Source organism: Rosa rugosa, chromosome 1 (genome assembly GCF_958449725.1).
Source record: "Rosa rugosa chromosome 1, drRosRugo1.1, whole genome shotgun sequence".
Lineage (NCBI taxonomy): Eukaryota > Viridiplantae > Streptophyta > Magnoliopsida > Rosales > Rosaceae > Rosa > Rosa rugosa.
This window is the reverse complement of record NC_084820.1, coordinates 54,047,803-54,066,420: the sequence shown is the minus strand read 5'-3', so window position 1 is coordinate 54,066,420 and position 18,618 is coordinate 54,047,803. Positions and strand designations below refer to the sequence as shown.

At 37.2% G+C, this 18,618-nt stretch overlaps 1 pseudogene; it reads left to right on the top strand.

Annotated features, from left to right (window-relative positions):
• The first annotated feature begins 16,865 nt into the window (after positions 1 to 16,865).
• LOC133741314 (transcription factor WER-like) lies at positions 16,866 to 18,258 on the top strand (annotated as a pseudogene).
• The last annotated feature ends 360 nt before the right edge of the window (positions 18,259 to 18,618 follow it).

Below are 18,618 nucleotides of genomic sequence, written 5' to 3'. Positions count from 1 at the left end.
GTATCTCTCTATCTCTATCGTTCTAATATTATTCGTAAAAAATATAAAGAAATTCTAAAATATGTTAATATGAGAAATTCTAAATTCTCTCTCTCTCTGTCGGAAACGTAGCTTCCCTTAGGAAAAACCACTGTCACTTCTTATGTTCTGTCTGATGGCACGTTGTCACGACATCGTCGTCGGACGAGCCTACATGGTCTCATAGCTGGTCTGCTCTTCCCTCCGGGCTCCGGCTTGGAGGCAAATTAAGTGCCTTGGCGCCGGATTTGTTCGACGCCTTGATCGTATTCCGATCAGGTCGAGGACGGCGAGATGGTGGTGTTATTGAGATCGAGCACAACGGGGTCTGTGTGGTGGAGGTGGGGGATTTGCCGATTGTGGGCTGAGTTTGCAATGGCTTCCTCATGGTCGTGTGGGTGCTGAGTTCGATATGTTTGGTTGGTATAGAGGGTGGTTGCTCTATGTACGTTCTTCTAGTCTGGATTGAGCGCGGTGTGCATGTGGCAGTGTTTGGTGGCGGCTGGCGTCCTGGTAGCTTTTGGCTTGGGTTGTGGTCAGAGGGTGGTATGCTGGGGCTTCCATGTTATTGGGCCAGGGGCAGGGCTTGTATCTTGGGCTCAGTCTGTTTAGGATTTTTTTTAATCTAGCATTGTTTAGGTTTTTTAAGCTAGCATTGTTCTCTAGGGATGCCCTCTTTGCATGGGGTAGTCCTAGAGTTTCATGAATAAATTAGGGTTAGTTATTGGTTTCGTTTCGGTCCTTTCACTAGTAGTGTCAGGTTACTAGTTATTTTGGTCTTAATTTTAGGATAATGTTGCGTGTTAGGTTGCTCTAGTTTTCTTGTTTCATTTTTAGCCATAGGGCTCTCTAAGGGTAGCCCAATCTTGCCATAGCTCTACTTTGGGTGAGCTATTTCATTTGTAATGTTATCTACATTTGATATTAATGAAAACCTACTTTACTTTAACGAGGACCTTATTTACCTTAATGAAGACTTTTTTCTAGTTATCACATGAGTCCTCAAAGTGGTAAATATTACATGAAATAGGACATGTATGAGAAACGCTAACGTACCATAGTTTGACCTAAAATTAGAACCTCAAAATTTTTCAAGAATTTGAACACTGAGAATATTAATAGAGCGTGAATTTTGTTGACCAAAAATTGCAGACTTTGGCATCTGATTTATCAATTCACATGATTACTTTTGAAGACAATTCATGAATTTTCAACGGTTGAGACATCTTCTATATGTCTTACATGAGCATTAGAAACCTTATTTCAATGAATTTTTGTTTTTAACTTGGGTTGAAGTTTAGACCCCCTATTTGTTCCAAAAACCTATTACTATAGCATGCAAATTTTTGTGTAAATTTTACTTTTCTAAATTAGGTAAACTTTTTCATGTCTGGGTGCTAAATTAAGTCCCTAACACATGTATGAAGTTTAAATTTTTTTTTTTTTTTAAAGTAAATTTCATTAATCCGAGAGTCAGAATAGTAAATACATCAAAATAGAATTTAAAATATAATGTCTCATGCAGATCCATTGCTTGACAAATATTACTCGTTAAGAAACATATTGAAGCAAAATCACATTTTAGCTACTAAATATCATAAATATGGATCCTTTATGTTATTAATAAGGATTAAATATTGTTTACTCCCTGAACTTTTATAAAAAAAAAAACATTTTAGTCACTGTCATTCTAATTTCACACTTACTCCTTATACTCTCAATTTTGGACCAATAGGTCCATTCCGTTACTCTCCGTCCAAAAATTCCGTTAAATCGCTGACGTTACAATCCCTTTCCCACTAAAATGTCTATTATACCCTCAATTCATTTTTTTTTTTTTGAAATAATCTTTTTTTCTTTTTCTTAATTTTTTTGTTCTCTGTTTATCACTTCTTCTTCAAGCTTTCTCTCTCTCTCTCTCTTCTTCAACTTCGCCATACTATTGTCCTCCTTTCAATTTTCGTTTCCAACAAATTGAAACTCCAAATAGAGCAACAACCAAACTGAAACACTTTCTCCAAACATAGAAACAAAGAAATTAAAACTCAAAATTGACAAAACAAACAAGCAATTAGTCACCAAACTCCAAACCTGGCCTTTCTTGGCAGCAACAGAAATTAGATATAGAGCAATTGCAAGAGGCTACCATTTAATTACAAACTAAAAAGCCTAATTCAATCACAAATTTGAACAACAATACCATTTACCATCATAAAACCTAGATCAGGCAACCATGGTCCAGAATCCATAAGGATCCGGATTCCGGCAACCACAGTCGGACAAAACAGTGGGTTCAACAAGAGATTGGGCATGTTCAATGAACCCAGAATGATTGGATTACCATTCCTTCTTGTTCGATTTGATGAATTAGAAATTGATTCAATTTTCAACATTAAAGAATGGAGAATATGAAGAACTATGGCAGTATCATAGTCATAACCTATAACAACCCCAAGCCCACCAGCCGACATTTGTCGTCTCCTCCCCAGATCGGATCATCTTCTCTCTCAACCTCGATTTTGGGTTCGAATTGAAGCTCCAAACAGCTGCTCCACCTTCCAGGTTGTGAAGAAGCCACAGAGAATGGTCGCCTGACCCGAACCTGGCCCAAGGATTGAATTGCAGAAAAGTGGTAGTGATTTGGGTAAGGATGAAGGAATTGAGAAGAATTTGGGTCAGTTGAGGAAAGTGAAAGAGTCAATTAAGGGAAGTGATTCTTCTGTGCCAATTCAATTTGAGGGAGGTGAAATCGGAATCCAATAGATGGAGAGACAAACAGGGGAAAAAAAAAAAAAGACAAAAAAAAAACTTTTCAAAAATAAATAAATAATTAATTTAAAAAATGTGAGGGTAGAATGGACATTTTACAGCAAAAAAGTCTGTCACGTCAGCGATTTAACCGAATTTTTGGATAGAGAGTAATGGAATGGACCTATTGGTCTAAAATTGAGAGTACAAGGAGTAAATGTGTTAAATTAGAATGACAGTGACTGAAGTGTTTTTTGGATAAAAATTCAGGGAGTAAACAGTATTTAACCCTATTTATAATTAGTATCGAGCTCAGAAGCTCTAATGTATCATTCGTGTCATTTAGTATTTCACATGGAAACTTGTGAAAGTATTTAGTGGATTCCTGATTGTTTAGACATGTTTCAAATATGTTATATCAACCTCAGAAACTTTATTTTTCAATAAAATTGTGTTTTGACTCCCGCTTCAAATTTGGCTCGCTTTAGGCTAAAACTCCTAACGTATACGGTTGTTAAGGGAATTTCACGTATCAACTGTTGTTTAATTTTTTGCAAGGTGCAAATTGCGACCTTAAAATATCGTGGAAACCATTAAAAAGTGTGGACATTTGTTAAAATATCGTGGAAACCATTAAAAAGTGTGGACATTTGTATAGTTTATGATAATTGAGTGCAAGAGTCTAATTTATCTGTTCACAAGATTACTTTTTAGCGCAATTAATGAATTTCCCACGACACAAACAACCTCCATATGTTTGACATTAACCTTAAAAATCTCATTTTCAATGAAATTGTATTTTGTATATTAATTAGTTTTTCAAGCGTACGTGCTGAGAAAGACCATAGAATATCATGAGAAGCTTTAAATATCATGAATTTAAATTTCTATGTTTTATGTTATTTTTGTATCATTTAACAATTCACATGGTTATTTGTTAAGGTATTTAGTGAATTCTCGTCAGCTGAGACATGTTTCAATTGTCTTATAGAAACCTCAGAAACATGATTTTTCAACAATATTGTATTTTAACTCCCTCTACTGATTTGGCTAGATTTGAGCCAAACCCCTTGATATAATATTTGAAAATTTCATATTTCCAAGTGTCTTGATATTTTCATGCAATGTTGCAAAGTACGACCTTAAAATGTCATGCGAACCACTTAAAGATAAAAATCCAAAATATGTAAATAAGTGAGGATTGAAAACAAGAGTCTTAATGCAAAAGACGTCGCATCCAATTCACATGATTACATTTCAAGGCAACTAATGAACGTTCAACGGCTTAAACATCTTCTAAATGTCTTACATGCATGAGCCTTAGATACCTCAAAACTTTTCAATGAAAGTGCTGTCAATTCTGATTGAAGTTTGGATTTTTTTTCCAAAACTCTTTGCTATAACTCCAATAAGTCTATAACGCATGAGTTTTTGCACAAATGTCATTTCTCTAAATCAATTAATACTTTCAAGCGTGAGTGTTAAGAAAAATCCTAGAACATCATGAGAATTTTTAAATTATCATAAATTTAGATATCTTATGATATTTTTAATAATCGAGCTAAAAAAGCACTACACTTAATGCGTGTCATTTAGCAATTCAAATTAGGGATGGCAATGGGGCGGGTTGGGGATGGAGATCACAATACCATCCCCATCCCCGGAGTCATTCTCTATCTCCATCCCCGCCCCAATCCCCAATAAAAATATATTGGGGATTCCCCATCCCCGTCCCCACTGGGGACTAAGCCTCCAAACCCGCCCCAAATCCCCAATAAGAATTTAATAAATAAAATAATTTTTTCTCATATTGCCTTTTTTTAAATCAAAATCTATAACAAATAAATTTAAAACATGATTAAATTCATAAATCATAATTCAATGAGTGCAAAAGTCAAAACACCATTAAAATAAAAGTGTAGCCATTAAAGTAAAATAGTAAATGTATATATTTGTGACTTATATTATAAAAAATAAATTAAAAAATATATAAGTTAAATATATGTATATATTATTGGGGCGGGTTTGGGGATAGGGATCACAATACCATCCCCGCCCCATCCCCAATCTTAGATAGCGGGGATTGGGGATCCCCATCCCCATTCCCCATTTGTCCCCGAATTCTCCCCCCATTAGGGGCGGGTATCCAATGGAGCTCCGCCCCGCTGGGGATTTTTGCCATCCCTAATTCAAATAGTTACTTGTTAAGGTAATAAGTGGATTTCCAACGATTAAGACATATTTTAAATATCTTATATAAAACCTCACCAACAAAATTATGTTTTGACTCTTACTACAAATTTGGCCCGATTTGTGCCAAAACTCCTTGCCATACACAATTTTTTGGTAAAATTTCACGTTTCTAGATATTTTGATATTTTTATAAATGGCTCCAAGTTACGACTTTAAGAGATATTGAGAACTATTTTAGAATATCAACAACGTTGATACTTTGTACGGTTTATGAGACCGAGTGCAAGAGATCCACATAAAAGACGTTTCATTTATCTTCCATATATTTTGCATGATTTTTAAAATGAAATTGTATTTTCGACAGGATTATGATGATAATCTAGATCACTAATATGCCGTCATCAGGACCAATCAGTCGCAACGTACTAGCCAGTTAGCCAGCATAATCTCCTGAGGCACTCCCACATACCAACACCAGATCAGAACTGAACCGATTGAGGGAGAGCAGGGCAAGACAAAAAAAACAAATAACCACCACTGGCAATTAAGGAGAGAATACACATTGTTAGATTTGCAACCATCACCACGAATCCACGATGAAACTCTCCTACTTGACAGAGGTGGCCGACGAGTAGCGACAAAGATAATCTGCAAACTGTTGATCGAAGCTGGCGATCTCATTATCTTTAAATGGAAGATCGGAGGAGAGAGACCACTGATCAATACTAGTGATTAAGGGGGCTTGGAATTCGTAGTTGTCAGTTTGTCACAGCCTAAGCCTATGGGAGAGGTGTACGAGAAAACTCATTACTTTAGTCTAATTAGATTTTTAAAATTAAATCCAGTCCAATTCAAAATCCCTGTAAGAATGGATCAAGTTGGATGATATGATCACTTTGGTTAATTTGGTTTAATACTTTAGATCCTACACCTCTAATTGTTATATACTCCAAAGCATGTGATACTCCCGAATTATGTAATGCTCCTAATTTTTCATTCATTGAGTTGGAGTCGGGTGAAAAAATAATTATACCTGTTGATCGAAAAGTTTAGAGCATATATGGTAGAACTTTCTTGAAATTCTTTTACTAAGAATTGTAAATATCTTTCATGGGGCTATTACACATGTGTTAGAGGCATGTGCTTGCTCTTTAAAGTAGCTGCTGCAGCGGTCGGACTAGTGTTCATATGGAATTATATATGAAGACAATTCTGGAGAAAGAAAAGAGGCATTATGAGCATGCTGTCTGCTACCAGATTTGGACCAAGTTCTTATCAATTATTAATAATCCAATTTGTTGCAGAAACACCAAAGCAAATTGGAATTCAATTCTCTTATGTCAAAAATCGTGGTTTTTCTTCTGCATTTTCCAGAAGCAATCATACGATAATGAACTTCAGTAGTAGACTCTAGACTGGTTTTTGATAATGACCTGCTGCAATTTCAGAAAATGGCTCATCAATTTCTTGGTTTTCGATAAAACTCCACAGTCCATACCCGCGGGCTATATTTGGATTGGCTCAATAAGGATTAATACCTAGGCAAAATTTCATTGGGGCTTGATCCTAAGTTTTGGGCCTGGGCCCATAATGCCAGAATCCTACAAGTATCTCAGTTCATGCAACTTCATCCCATAGTATGTTGAAGGAAATTAAACTGGAAAATTACATTACAGTAGATATATAATTTAGAGTGTGATCGATCCGACAACCAGAAATCAGACAATGGAATCAACTCCGACACGAGAGTCCTCCTGAAATCCCTACCAAACAAGTCTATAGGCTTCTGTTTCTTGATACCGTTATGTAAATATGGCATGGAAATCAAATCCAATCAAGTTGAACATGTTTTCCTTCATATAGGCTTCAATACTGTGATTGGGCCTCATACAAATACAACAGCTCTCCATCTATCTGATTTATATATGTATATCTGATACATCTAGCTGTTTTTAACATATTAATTTATATAAGCATTGAATATAAAACTATCTAGCTATCTCATTTGTTTTGGTCAAAATTTGGACGGGATCTCAATTCCCACAAAGTGTGGGGGAATCCAGAATCTTTATTTTATCAACTCCTAATTGATCTGTGATTCCTATATATATATAAATGGTTGCTCTGACAACATAACTCCACCTTCTTTCCCTGTGTAATTGCAACTCTGATGCATTCCCTTCTATCTTTATCATTTTTTTCCGTACCAAATTGTTATGATTGGTATATATTAAAGCTCGAGTAATGCTAGGTGAACCACCTTTTAGGGAACCACCTAGAGCCCACCTTAGGTGACAGCTTATGTGACATATCCATATCATCAAAGCATAATTTCTTATTTTTATATTTCTATGTTTTCTTAATTACAAAAATTCTTTTTTTTTTTTTACTTTACTTTACTTTCTTGATTTTATCTTTTAAATCCTATTTTTTTTTCTTTGTGATATTATTTGGCAACGTCTTCATCTATCAAGCGTTGTTTTCTTTTCTCATCCTCTCACCCCTCCTCAACCCTCTCACCTCTTCTTCAATTGATCAAACTGAGAATGCTTGTGAGTAAAACTAAAATCAGACTGAGAATGTGTTGATCAAATCCTAATTCAAATCCACTTCCCCTAAACCCTAATTCCAAAAAAGCTATGTTATTCGTGTTTCATACTCAGGAAAAAAAAAAACTAACCATGTTTAGGCAGAGCGTTTGTTGACGATTCTTGCAAGGAAACCGAGATCAAATTGAGAAGGCGTTGATCAATTGAAGAAGAGGTGAGAGGGTCGAGGAGGGGTGAGATGATGAGAAAAGAAAACAACGTCTGATAGATGAAGATGTTGCCCAAATAATATCACAAAGGAAAAAAAATAGGGTTTAAAAGATAAAATCAAGAAAGTAAAAAAAGAAGAAGGAATTTTCGTAATTAAGAAAACATAGAAATATAAAAATCAGAAATTATGCTTTGATAATATAGATATACCACATAAGCTGCCACCTAAGGTGGGCTCTAGGTGGTTCCCCAAAAGGTGGTTCACCTAGCATTACTCTATATTAAAACTCCTTTTTTCCTTGCAACCAAATTTGCCGAAATGCTGCAGTTTGTTCTATAATCCCAAATGCTGAAATGCTAGAGTTCATACCATGCTCAAAAGAAAATAATATATCCAGCACTTGAATATTAAATGGGGCGTCAAAAGACTCATCTTTTTTAAGTGGACATTTCAACAAGATATGCATGTCCTTCTCCACGTACTAGACTAGCTAGTCTCCGCTTCTCAGCCCACTTTTAACCCAAGCCGACTGCTACAGACGATGTCCAGATTCTCGATTACCTTTTTTTTCTTTTTTTCTTTTGTGAAATCATGTTTACATCTAAAAATACATCATAAGTTTATAATCATGTATAATTGTTGCTTTTAAATCCATAATGCTCAACTCCTCTAAACCGAAGGTACATCACCAACCATGCATTATCTATTTACAGATCTCGTGTTCTTGTATATACATAATGGTCATCAGTAGAAATGAAGAAGGTTATATAGCATCCAACCATTTGTTATTTTGTTGCTTGTGTTTCTAGAAAAATGGATTTGATTAGTATATCCTCTAGTCCTTGTCTTCTATATATTTTTTATTTTCTGCTGGCATTCTGTTAAAAATTTCTTGGTTCTGACCAATTAAGCTATTATCTCATATATAAATTTAATTAGCAAGTGCCATTTAAGTATTGGACATGTATATGATTATTAAGTACTGCTTGGTAATTGTATGAGATATCATCATTTGATCAACTACAAGAAACAATTGTTTAATTAATTGTTAATTATTGTCATTTCCATAAATAATTAAGGTCAGAGTTCATGAACTAGTCTGCTTGATCATAATTTCCAAGTCATGGGACTAATAGTAAAATATTCAGAAATAGTACCTCTTAATAAGCACAATCATTTTCCCTTTCTTGGATGAATGAGGTGCACAATCATTTCTGTAAACAAAGTCATTGGAATGCTAATGTAAGGAACAACAAAAGCTCATTAGCTTTTTTCTGCACAAAATCTTGGAGAAATTCATGTCTTACTGCTTCATCATTATATCTATAAAATACCAAGTAAAGGGCTCTAGGCTCCAATCCATTACTATCTTGAGATTTTCACATGCCTTGGATTACATTCCCTTTCATCTTTTGATTGTTAGATAACTAACTAATTGTCCTCAAAAGTTTAAGTTTTAATGGATTAAGAATGGTATATATAGATATTACACCCTAAATCTTCCCTCCGTGCAATTCCCACATACATACATTTAAAGGGGGGCAACCAAATACAAAGAAATGATCGAGAAACATGATTGCATATATTGATAAGAAAATGAGCTAACCTCATGCAGACATGTACAAACCCGAAGAAACAAATAGAAAGGTATGGGGGTTGGAACGTTTAACTCTAATGCTACATTAGACAATACGAAATGTTAAGATATCGCTTTGGATTCAATAATGTTCCAAACATTGATACCCCTAGCAATCTTCCTTTTTCTCATAAAGCAATTCCAGGGTCGGCCCTAGGACTTGGCGGACTAGGCCTGGGGTTAGTCCTCTCCCAACCGAATGAGTCCCAAGGATTTTATTGGAATACTTTTATCTTTTTTTTGAATAAAATAAAACTTATATATATTCATTCTCAACGATGGTTACAATCGTTTATAGGGGCATTCTGAATATTCACAGGAGCATAAATTGACCTAATAAGGTTATATTGAAAATCTAAGGCAGAACAGACCATATTTTGTTGGATTGGTTGTACGATTACAAAGTTGAAACTCACTTTCTGGAAATAAGAAAACAATGCAACTACAAAGTGTTGTAGATTATCCTCATCCATTAAAAACTTGTTATGCTACTCGCCAATGCTCGCAATTGAGCTGCTTACAGTATAGTAGCCCAAGTGAGACTCCTTGAAGTCATTGAGAATTTTCTCTACCAATCTGCAGGGAAAGAAAAGTAAACTAAAAACTAATGGAAAACTTGGCTTATATGCGACATCAATCAAGTGTATGATAACAACAGTCTCCTTATTTAAAATACTAGACATTAGGTAATTAAGGCCTCTAGAAGTCTAGGAAGCCCATACCCTCATCCATTCCACCCGGGTCCCAAACCCAATAGCTTGAGAAAAAGGAATGGGCACATGACTGCACCCAAGAGTCCACACCCATTATCGTGGGCCTCTCAACCTCTATGGGCACCAAAATCCCAGGACTACGTCTCTTTGTTGGCTCGCTGGTGCCATCATCGTGTACCAAAATCGGGAGCCAACCCCGACTTGTTGTGTCGCCTCTCCACCTCACCGCCATCCTTCGCAGCCAAGTTTGGGCAGCGACTACACCACCGCGCACTGTCGTAGCCAGCATCAAGCCACCAACCTCCAAGGTCGAGGAAAACCAGAATATCTCGATCATCACCATCAATGTCAGATCTGCAAAGAAGCATCGAAACCACCACCTAGTGCCCGGATCCCAAAGTCGTATCGGAATCCATAAGCAGATTCGCCGGCCTAAGCAGCGATCACCAATCGCTTGGTCCCGGAGAACAGAAGCAGATCCATCTGATCGGATTTGGGATTGAGGGCACCGTGCTACACCTTTCCGAGGTCACTATGGTCGGACTCCATTGGAAACAAGCGCCTGAGCGCTTGGTGTTAAGAAAGCCTCAAGGGCTTCCATGGCTGTGAAGCGCCGCTGCCGGCGCTAAGTATGCGAGAAGGGGTCTCGCGCATCCTGAGGATTACTTTTATCTACTGCTATGCAATATTTATTTTATGTTCATTTAATATATATTTTGATATCGGTTAATTAAAAAAAAATTCAATCTACTAAAAAATCTCAAGCATCGTAGATTTACTTCATCTTTAGTCCTTCTCTTTGATTTGGTAATTAATTTAATATTTGTAGTGACATCATGGACAATGAACAGTGGACGTGGTTGCGAGGCCTGGAGGGGTAGCGTGGCTTGGCGGTGTTGCTTGGAGGTTTGGTGGCGTGACAACGCGGCATGGCGGGGTTGCACCAGTTGGGGCATGGTGGAAGTGGTTGTGGTTGTTTGGGTACTGGTATAACAACAGGGGGAAGACGACGACGATCATTTTTGGAAGGGTGCCAGCGGGGAGCTTGCAACGGGAGCGGCGAACCACTCTTTGGCAACGACTGCATTGTGGCTGGGGTGCCCAGTCTTTGGGTGTCCTTAGAAGATGGGTTGGGGTTCACTGTTAGGCCTGGTTCTTGAGCTCGGTTAGGGTTTGGGTTACTAGGTTGGGCTATAGTTCAGACTTTGGTGGATTAGGTCCTTTGGACATGGCACCTAACTCCGTTATTATTGAGATATGATGCCTAGAGGTGGCAAACGGGTCGGCCCATTTTAAGCGGGCCTAGTCGTACTTCGTGCCGTGCTTGGGCCGGCCCATTTATTATCGTGTCGGGCTCGTGTCGGCCCATTTACTTAAACATTAAGCCCGGCCTGGCCCATGGCCCGAGCCCATATTGTGCCGGGCCGTGCTCGTGCCGGGTCAATAACGGGCCGTGATCGTGCCTACCCACTATAAAGCACGATTTTAAAATCTTAATTTGAACAAATAAAAATTAATTTTATTTAACTATTTTTTTTGAAAGGATTTTATTTAACTATTTAGAAAATTAAAATAAATTAAGTTCTACAACGTTTTTCTTAATCTTAACTTTTTAAGATTAGATTTCTAATAATTTTTTATATTCCACTATAAGAAAGAAAGAAAGAAAAAAAAACAAAATATATTGTTTTTAGTATATTATTGTGAGATTAATCTTTATTAATATAATGAAGATTTAGTATCTATTATTCTTTCCTTCATTCTATAGTTGTATTATTATGAGATTAGTCTTTATTAATAAACATATATTTAATATTTAGAAAAAATACTTATGTCAAAACAATGATATATCATTATTTTGACAATATAAAAGAAAGCATTGGTGGAATTGTCATGAGATTTTAAATAAAAATGTCTCATATTCAAATCTCATCATTGTAGTTTTTTAATATTTTTAAAAACAAAATGAAATTTTGTGTTTGTAACGGGCCGGCCCACAATATGTCGTGCTCGGGCCGGGCCGGGCCAATGGGCCAATATTCTTAGGCCCAGCCCGACCCGTTATTCTAACGTGCTCGGGTCGTGCCGGGCCCGTGCCGTGCTCGTGCTTAGTGGCCCGTTTGCCACCTCTAATGATGCCAATGGTGTTCATTTCATCTGTGCCTTTTGATTTTTCGATGGATTAATTAGAATTTTTTTGGATAGGCTTCATTGTTTCTTAAAAAGGTTGAATCGTTTAGGTAATAGTTTTTTTGTCAGCCCCACGAGAGTAAATCATTATATATGATTCTGCTGATCAATAAAAGAGTTGTCATATTTTTATTTTATTTTTTAAAAGGACAATGAACTTGGTCTCACACAACTTAATTTAGGGCACAAAGAAATGGTTCAATTCGATTGAGACCTTATAGAACTTTTGATATTTCGGTAGAACAGTCTGATAGTAATTTATACATAGAAATGTGTGCAATAATTTGTCTCTAAATTCCAAAAGATCCAGCATGCCATGAAATTCCAAACTATTAAAGTGCATAACTAAATATGACAGTGAAATAAAAGAAATCATACATATTCAATCAGATCATGAAACATAACTACTCTGTCTGCGTTTATTGTGTTAATTAGTCACCAACAGCTACAGGTTTATATTTCTTTCTACCTAACCCTTTAAATAAGACAGCCTTCAAACCTAACTCCCCTTTTGTTTATATGTAATCTTGTTTAATGGACAGAAATCAAGGAAACACATGTTTCTTGAGCAAAATATTTAAAGGCTGTTAAGCTAACACAAGATTACAAATGGCTAATATGCAATAAAATTGGATTTAATTAAATACCCCAAAAGCCAATCCCAAAAGTTCCAATCATTCATTCGTTCTTATTATGGACAAAAACCAAACAGAAGACGTTTAGGTCAATCCCTAGATGGTCAAGAATTATTTTGGCCAAAGGTATAAGCATGAATTGCATGATGTGAGAGTTTTTACATTAAGATATATAAGGAATGTGTTTTTGTGTTTTTTTGCCTCCACGTTCCACCTATACTTATATCTGATATAAGTTTATAATAATATATGGACCATAATATATCATACACTGGATAAAAAAAAATGTGAGACATGCTTGCAAAAATTGTTGTTTTACAATACCCTTGTTTTCAATAGTAAATATGACGTATGTACTAAGGCCCCGTTTGGATGGCAGGAAATCATGGTATGAAATGGGAATTAATTTCATTTTCTATTCAGATGTGCTGTTTGGTTGTAATTAAAGATTGGAAAGGAAATAAAAAATAAGATTTGACTGGAAATTGACTCCCTCATAAAGCCTGAATAAAATTACATAGTCATGGGTGGTATTCTATTTCCATTTCCCACTGTCAAAGGCAAAATTACATTAATTATCCCTCTAAAAATTTATATTCCCCACCAATATTCCTTATAAATTGATGTACTTTAATTAGTAAAAGGGCGTTATTGAAAATTATAATTCCATATTTCATTCTTATGACTTACCAAACACTACAATAGAAATGAAAAATTAATTCCAAAATTTAATTTCTAGTAATATTCCAAACACTCACATGGAAATACCAAATCATATTCCATTCCATATCCGTCTGGAAAGGAAAATAAATCCTTTTCCAATTTTGACATTCCAGCTAACCAAACGGGGCCTAAATTGTCTAATATAGTATATAATTTGGATTTTATTTGCCATATTAGTTACTGAAATTGTCTAATTAGTTTTAATTTAAGTACCGTCCTTGACATAAACTTTTTTTTTGAATCAAGAACTTGGGTGTCAATGAGTCAATCCATTAAAGGGAAATGTGGTAAACAGTACACAATGACCATCCACGGAGGGCACGAATGATTTGTATCATTGCTAACGGAGTCCTAGAGCTACCTACGTATTGCTAACCTAGAGTGAAGCGCTAAGTAACTACTAACTAGTAACCTGACACTACTAGGGTTTTCACCGAATAATTCAAGATCCAACCTACTTTATTCATGCTCTATAGGACCTCTGTACGGCCTACCCAGAGGGGGCTACCTCGAGCTCAAAAAATGAAACATAAAACAAAAGTAAGAGCCCAAACCCTAACCCTAGGGTAGTAAATCCCAACACCTAGAAAACGCCACTTGCATGGGGCCACAGAAACCCTGACAACCAAGTAGCCCCAAGGTCCAAGTCCAAAAGAAGAGGACTCAAGCATGATCTGCCGCAAGCACCCATGAGCACCAATGCGCCATCCCCGGTGACGTCGCTAGGCCTATAAAATCAGCCCATGGTGCTGGGCATTGCCCAAGCCTAGCCCTAATTTTTTTGTTATGGGTTGGTCTTGTCCATGCTAATGGACTAGCTTAGCCCAACCCATTTCACATAGGATAGGGCTTAGGCTTCGCTTTTGAAAAGCCTTGGGCGGGCCCAAGCTCTGCCCATTTTAGTAAAGTATAGGGCTAGCTCAGCCCTGTCTAGAAAAAATACAAAAAAGAGTTTTTTTTTTTTTTTTTTTTTTTTTTTTGTATAAATCAATTATTTAGAGCATATTAAATCAGTATGTTATATTTTTAATAGAAGTTAATTTAAAAAATTGGGTTCGATTTTCAACTTTATCAGCCTATCCAGGGCTTGGGCTTCACATATTTGTGAAAGGGCGGACCCTACCCTGCCCATTTAACATTTAGGGCTACAAAAGTCCAGGGTCGGGCAATACTTGGGCCATCATATCTTAGGGCCGGGCCGACCAGACCTATTTAATGAAAAATTGGTGCTACCAGCCCTGCCTATTTTAGAGGCCTAGACGCCGCTATTTGAACCTTGCGCAACAACACCGTGCCCATCCATCGAGGTACCACCAAAGTAATCAAAAAGAGATTGCAAAACCGATTGTTGTCCTGTGATGGCAGGCAGTACCTCCACCACCGCCGAAGACCCATAGACCCGATCGCAAACCCATTAAACGAAACCTCCGCAACCATCTTCCTCTCGACTTGCATCAATATGACGATGACGAAGCAGAAAGCCACCACTAACCCTATGAGAAAAGACCTCGCCACAGCTAACCAAATCCACATCTGCCACCGGCCAGAGGGAGGACAGAGACCACCCACCAAGAAAGATGGAAATGGTGGGTGCAAGTGTCACGTACGAACACTTTAGTTTCGATCCACATTGGATCAGAGATGTAGAGAACGACAGCTAACGACGAGCCTTGATGATGGTGGTTTCAGGAGAGAGAAGCGAGAGCCTCATTAACAAATTTTTTTGGTTAATTCTAGGGCTAGGCATAAACCAAACCGGAGGAGCAAAATCAGTTGAACCAGCTCGAAATCGGGTCGGGGACTGAACCGGATGAAATACGGCAGAAAAAGTTTCCGAATCGGATCGGATTTTTCTTGTTCGAGACTGGGTTCGGCCTTTGAGCTGACCGAAAAAAAAAAAAAAAAAACCGGACCGGTCGAATAATTAAATATTTAATTTTATTTAAATTAATAATATTTTTAATGGTTGTTGAATTGTCATTGATTAAAATCATGTTACACCTAAACCCTATCGCACCTGATTCCACTTAGTAGGAGAAAACCTTAAAGACTAAACTGAAGCTCTCATCTCTCTCGACCCTCTCATCTCTGCTTACTGATTAGAAGACCGCCGCAGACTAATGACTGGTGAACAACGCTGCCGACCAACTGCAACAACCAATGACGCCGATCAACGCCACTGACCAACGAATATGACCAACGACTGCCGATCAACGCCGCCCACCAATGACGACGACCAAAAAAGCCCAATACAACCGAAACCGAACCAGGCCGACCTGAAAATTCGAGTGACCAGAATTTTTCGGCCCAACCCATTAACATTCAATTTTCTGTTCAAATTTTAAGGCTAACGAATAATACGGGTCAGATGCAATTTTGGCCCAAAACCGACCCAGACTGACTCGCGCCCGCCTCTAATTCTTTTCCCTGACATAAACCTTATTTTCTTTTTAAGTGGACTAAAATGAAGGAAACACGTTTCTTGACCAACATTCATATTAAATTAACACAAAATCACAAATGAGTGAAATGCAAATAGAGTTTTGCTTACATACAAACAAAGTTCATTAAATCCAGTCATAAACTCATTCTTAGAGCCCTTATTATGGACAAGAACCAAACATTAAGGCAATTGGCAAATGGTCAAGAATCATTGTGGTCAAGGGTAAAGCAAAATGCATAAACTATTGAATCATGTGAGGATCACGTGCCATTTGTTCTTCCTAAACTAGTCTACCCCCATAGATAACCTCACAACCAAAACCAGACCAGTCCTCGAGGCATTCGCTCTCATATGACAAAGCTGAGCTAAGTAGTACACTAGTACTCACAACCAATCATATTACTACTACATGCACTCACTATAAGGTTTTAAACGTAGTTTTTTTGGGGCTCTGAATACTTGGACATAGCATATTCTTTTGTAATGAACAAAACCTGCTCAAGTGCTATACCTTAATATTGTATTCATCTCCTTGTCTAAACCCTCACTATACCCTTTTGTCACACACCCTTTTAGCAAAATACTGCATGCCCTTTCTAATTTACATTATTTTGCACATGCAAACAAAGAAAAGGATTGCCACAGCTAAAACCCTAAATTATACCATCTATACCCACTACATGACAATCCCATCATAAACCCTTTTCAGATTTTACCTCTATGCTTTTGTTTTTGCCACCTTTTTGCGCACTAAGGGAATTTGATTAGAAAAATACCAAATCCCCTTTTTTCTTTAGCAGCCTTTTGTAGTAGTACGCAGTAGATAGCATTGACAACCTTTATAGCACTCTGGTTGTGGTTTGCTCAATCATGAATGCCATGATGATCAAAGTGGTCTCTATTTCTTGAGATTCACATATATTTAAAGGGGTAGTTGGGGGTCTTTTTTCTCTTGCACCAAGAAGGTTAGATAGATGTCAGATAGACCCAAAATAGCATAGTTTCCAAAAGCCTCATAAAATCCATCCCTTTCTCTCTTGCACTGAGACACGCACACCAGGCGTTTGATAGAATGGCTCCAAAGAAAGAAGAGTCCGCTAAACGAGAAGTGATGAAGATGAAGTCGTTGGAAGCTGTTATGAAAAACACGAAAAGGGAGGTCAACAAGGGAGCTTGGACAGCTGAGGAAGATCAGAAGCTAGCTGAGGTTACTGCAATTCATGGTGCTAAAAAGTGGAAGTCAATTGCAGCCAAAGCAGGTTAGCATTTTTGGATCAGTAAGAGGAATTTAGACCAACTCCTTGCTCACATTATATATGTATGAAATCAAGAGCTTGATGGGTTTCTGTTTTATATATGCAGGGCTGAATCGGTGTGGTAAGAGTTGCAGGCTAAGATGGCTGAACTATCTAAGACCAAACATCAAGAGAGGCAACATATCTGACCAAGAAGAGGACTTGATTCTCAGGCTGCACAAACTCCTTGGAAACAGGTAACTTCATATTTCGAATGACAGGCTCAAATCATCTCCTTGGTTTCCTGGTGAAGCCAAAATTGGGTTCAAGGGTCAACTAGGGAGTTCGAGCAAAACAACCTCGATCTCCCCAGTTGACTCACATGACCATTATGAATTTGGGGTCTGAATAGTTTACTTAATGATCTACTAATATGTGTGTATGAACTTCTTAGGTGGTCTTTGATTGCCGGGAGATTGCCGGGTCGAACAGACAATGAGATAAAGAACTACTGGAACTCTCATTTGAGCAAGAGAATAAACCAGAAAGAGAAACAAAGAAATACTGGAGGAGATGATGATTCAACAAGACAAATCTCCACAGTGGACCAGAGACCTGGTACCCATTTAGGTGAGCAGAATAAAATCCATGGAGAAATGAAACAAGACTCATCATCAGAAGAGGGTACCACTACTACTACTACCACCAGTGCTTCTAATAAAGGAGGTGATGATCATGAAAACTACTCAAACTTAGACATTGATATTGATGACTTCTTTGATTTCTCCAATGAAGGGCCATTCAATTTGGAATGGGTCAACAAGTTCCTTTACTAGATGATGGTGCCAGGTGATGCAATTCATGGTTATCAGGGTTGTATGTGATATTTTACCATCTTCAGATTTTTTTACTTTCACTTCTTTTTTTCTGGGTTTATATATTTGATGAATCTGGTAAGAGTTCATGTGGGTGCACTGCAACTGTAAATCACTAACACTTTGGATGCTCCTAATCATGATTTTTGTGAATTCAACTCCCTCTTTTTATTGTCTTGTACATTTACCAATCTTAAAAAACCCTCCAACCTTAAATTTTCAAGAAGAATATGATAACTAAAGTTCAGTTATGGCAAATGAAGGGGAGCATTATTAACCCTGCAGATTTTGTCAGTTAGTTCACAGTTGCTTATAGTGATTCTTATATAGTGGAGATATAACAGTAAAGATAGGGAAGATTAATTATAAAAGGAGAGGGGAATTGTCTCTATTATTGTGGACAATTTGTTAGAGCATATACTCGTGATGATGAGACAAAAAGCTACATG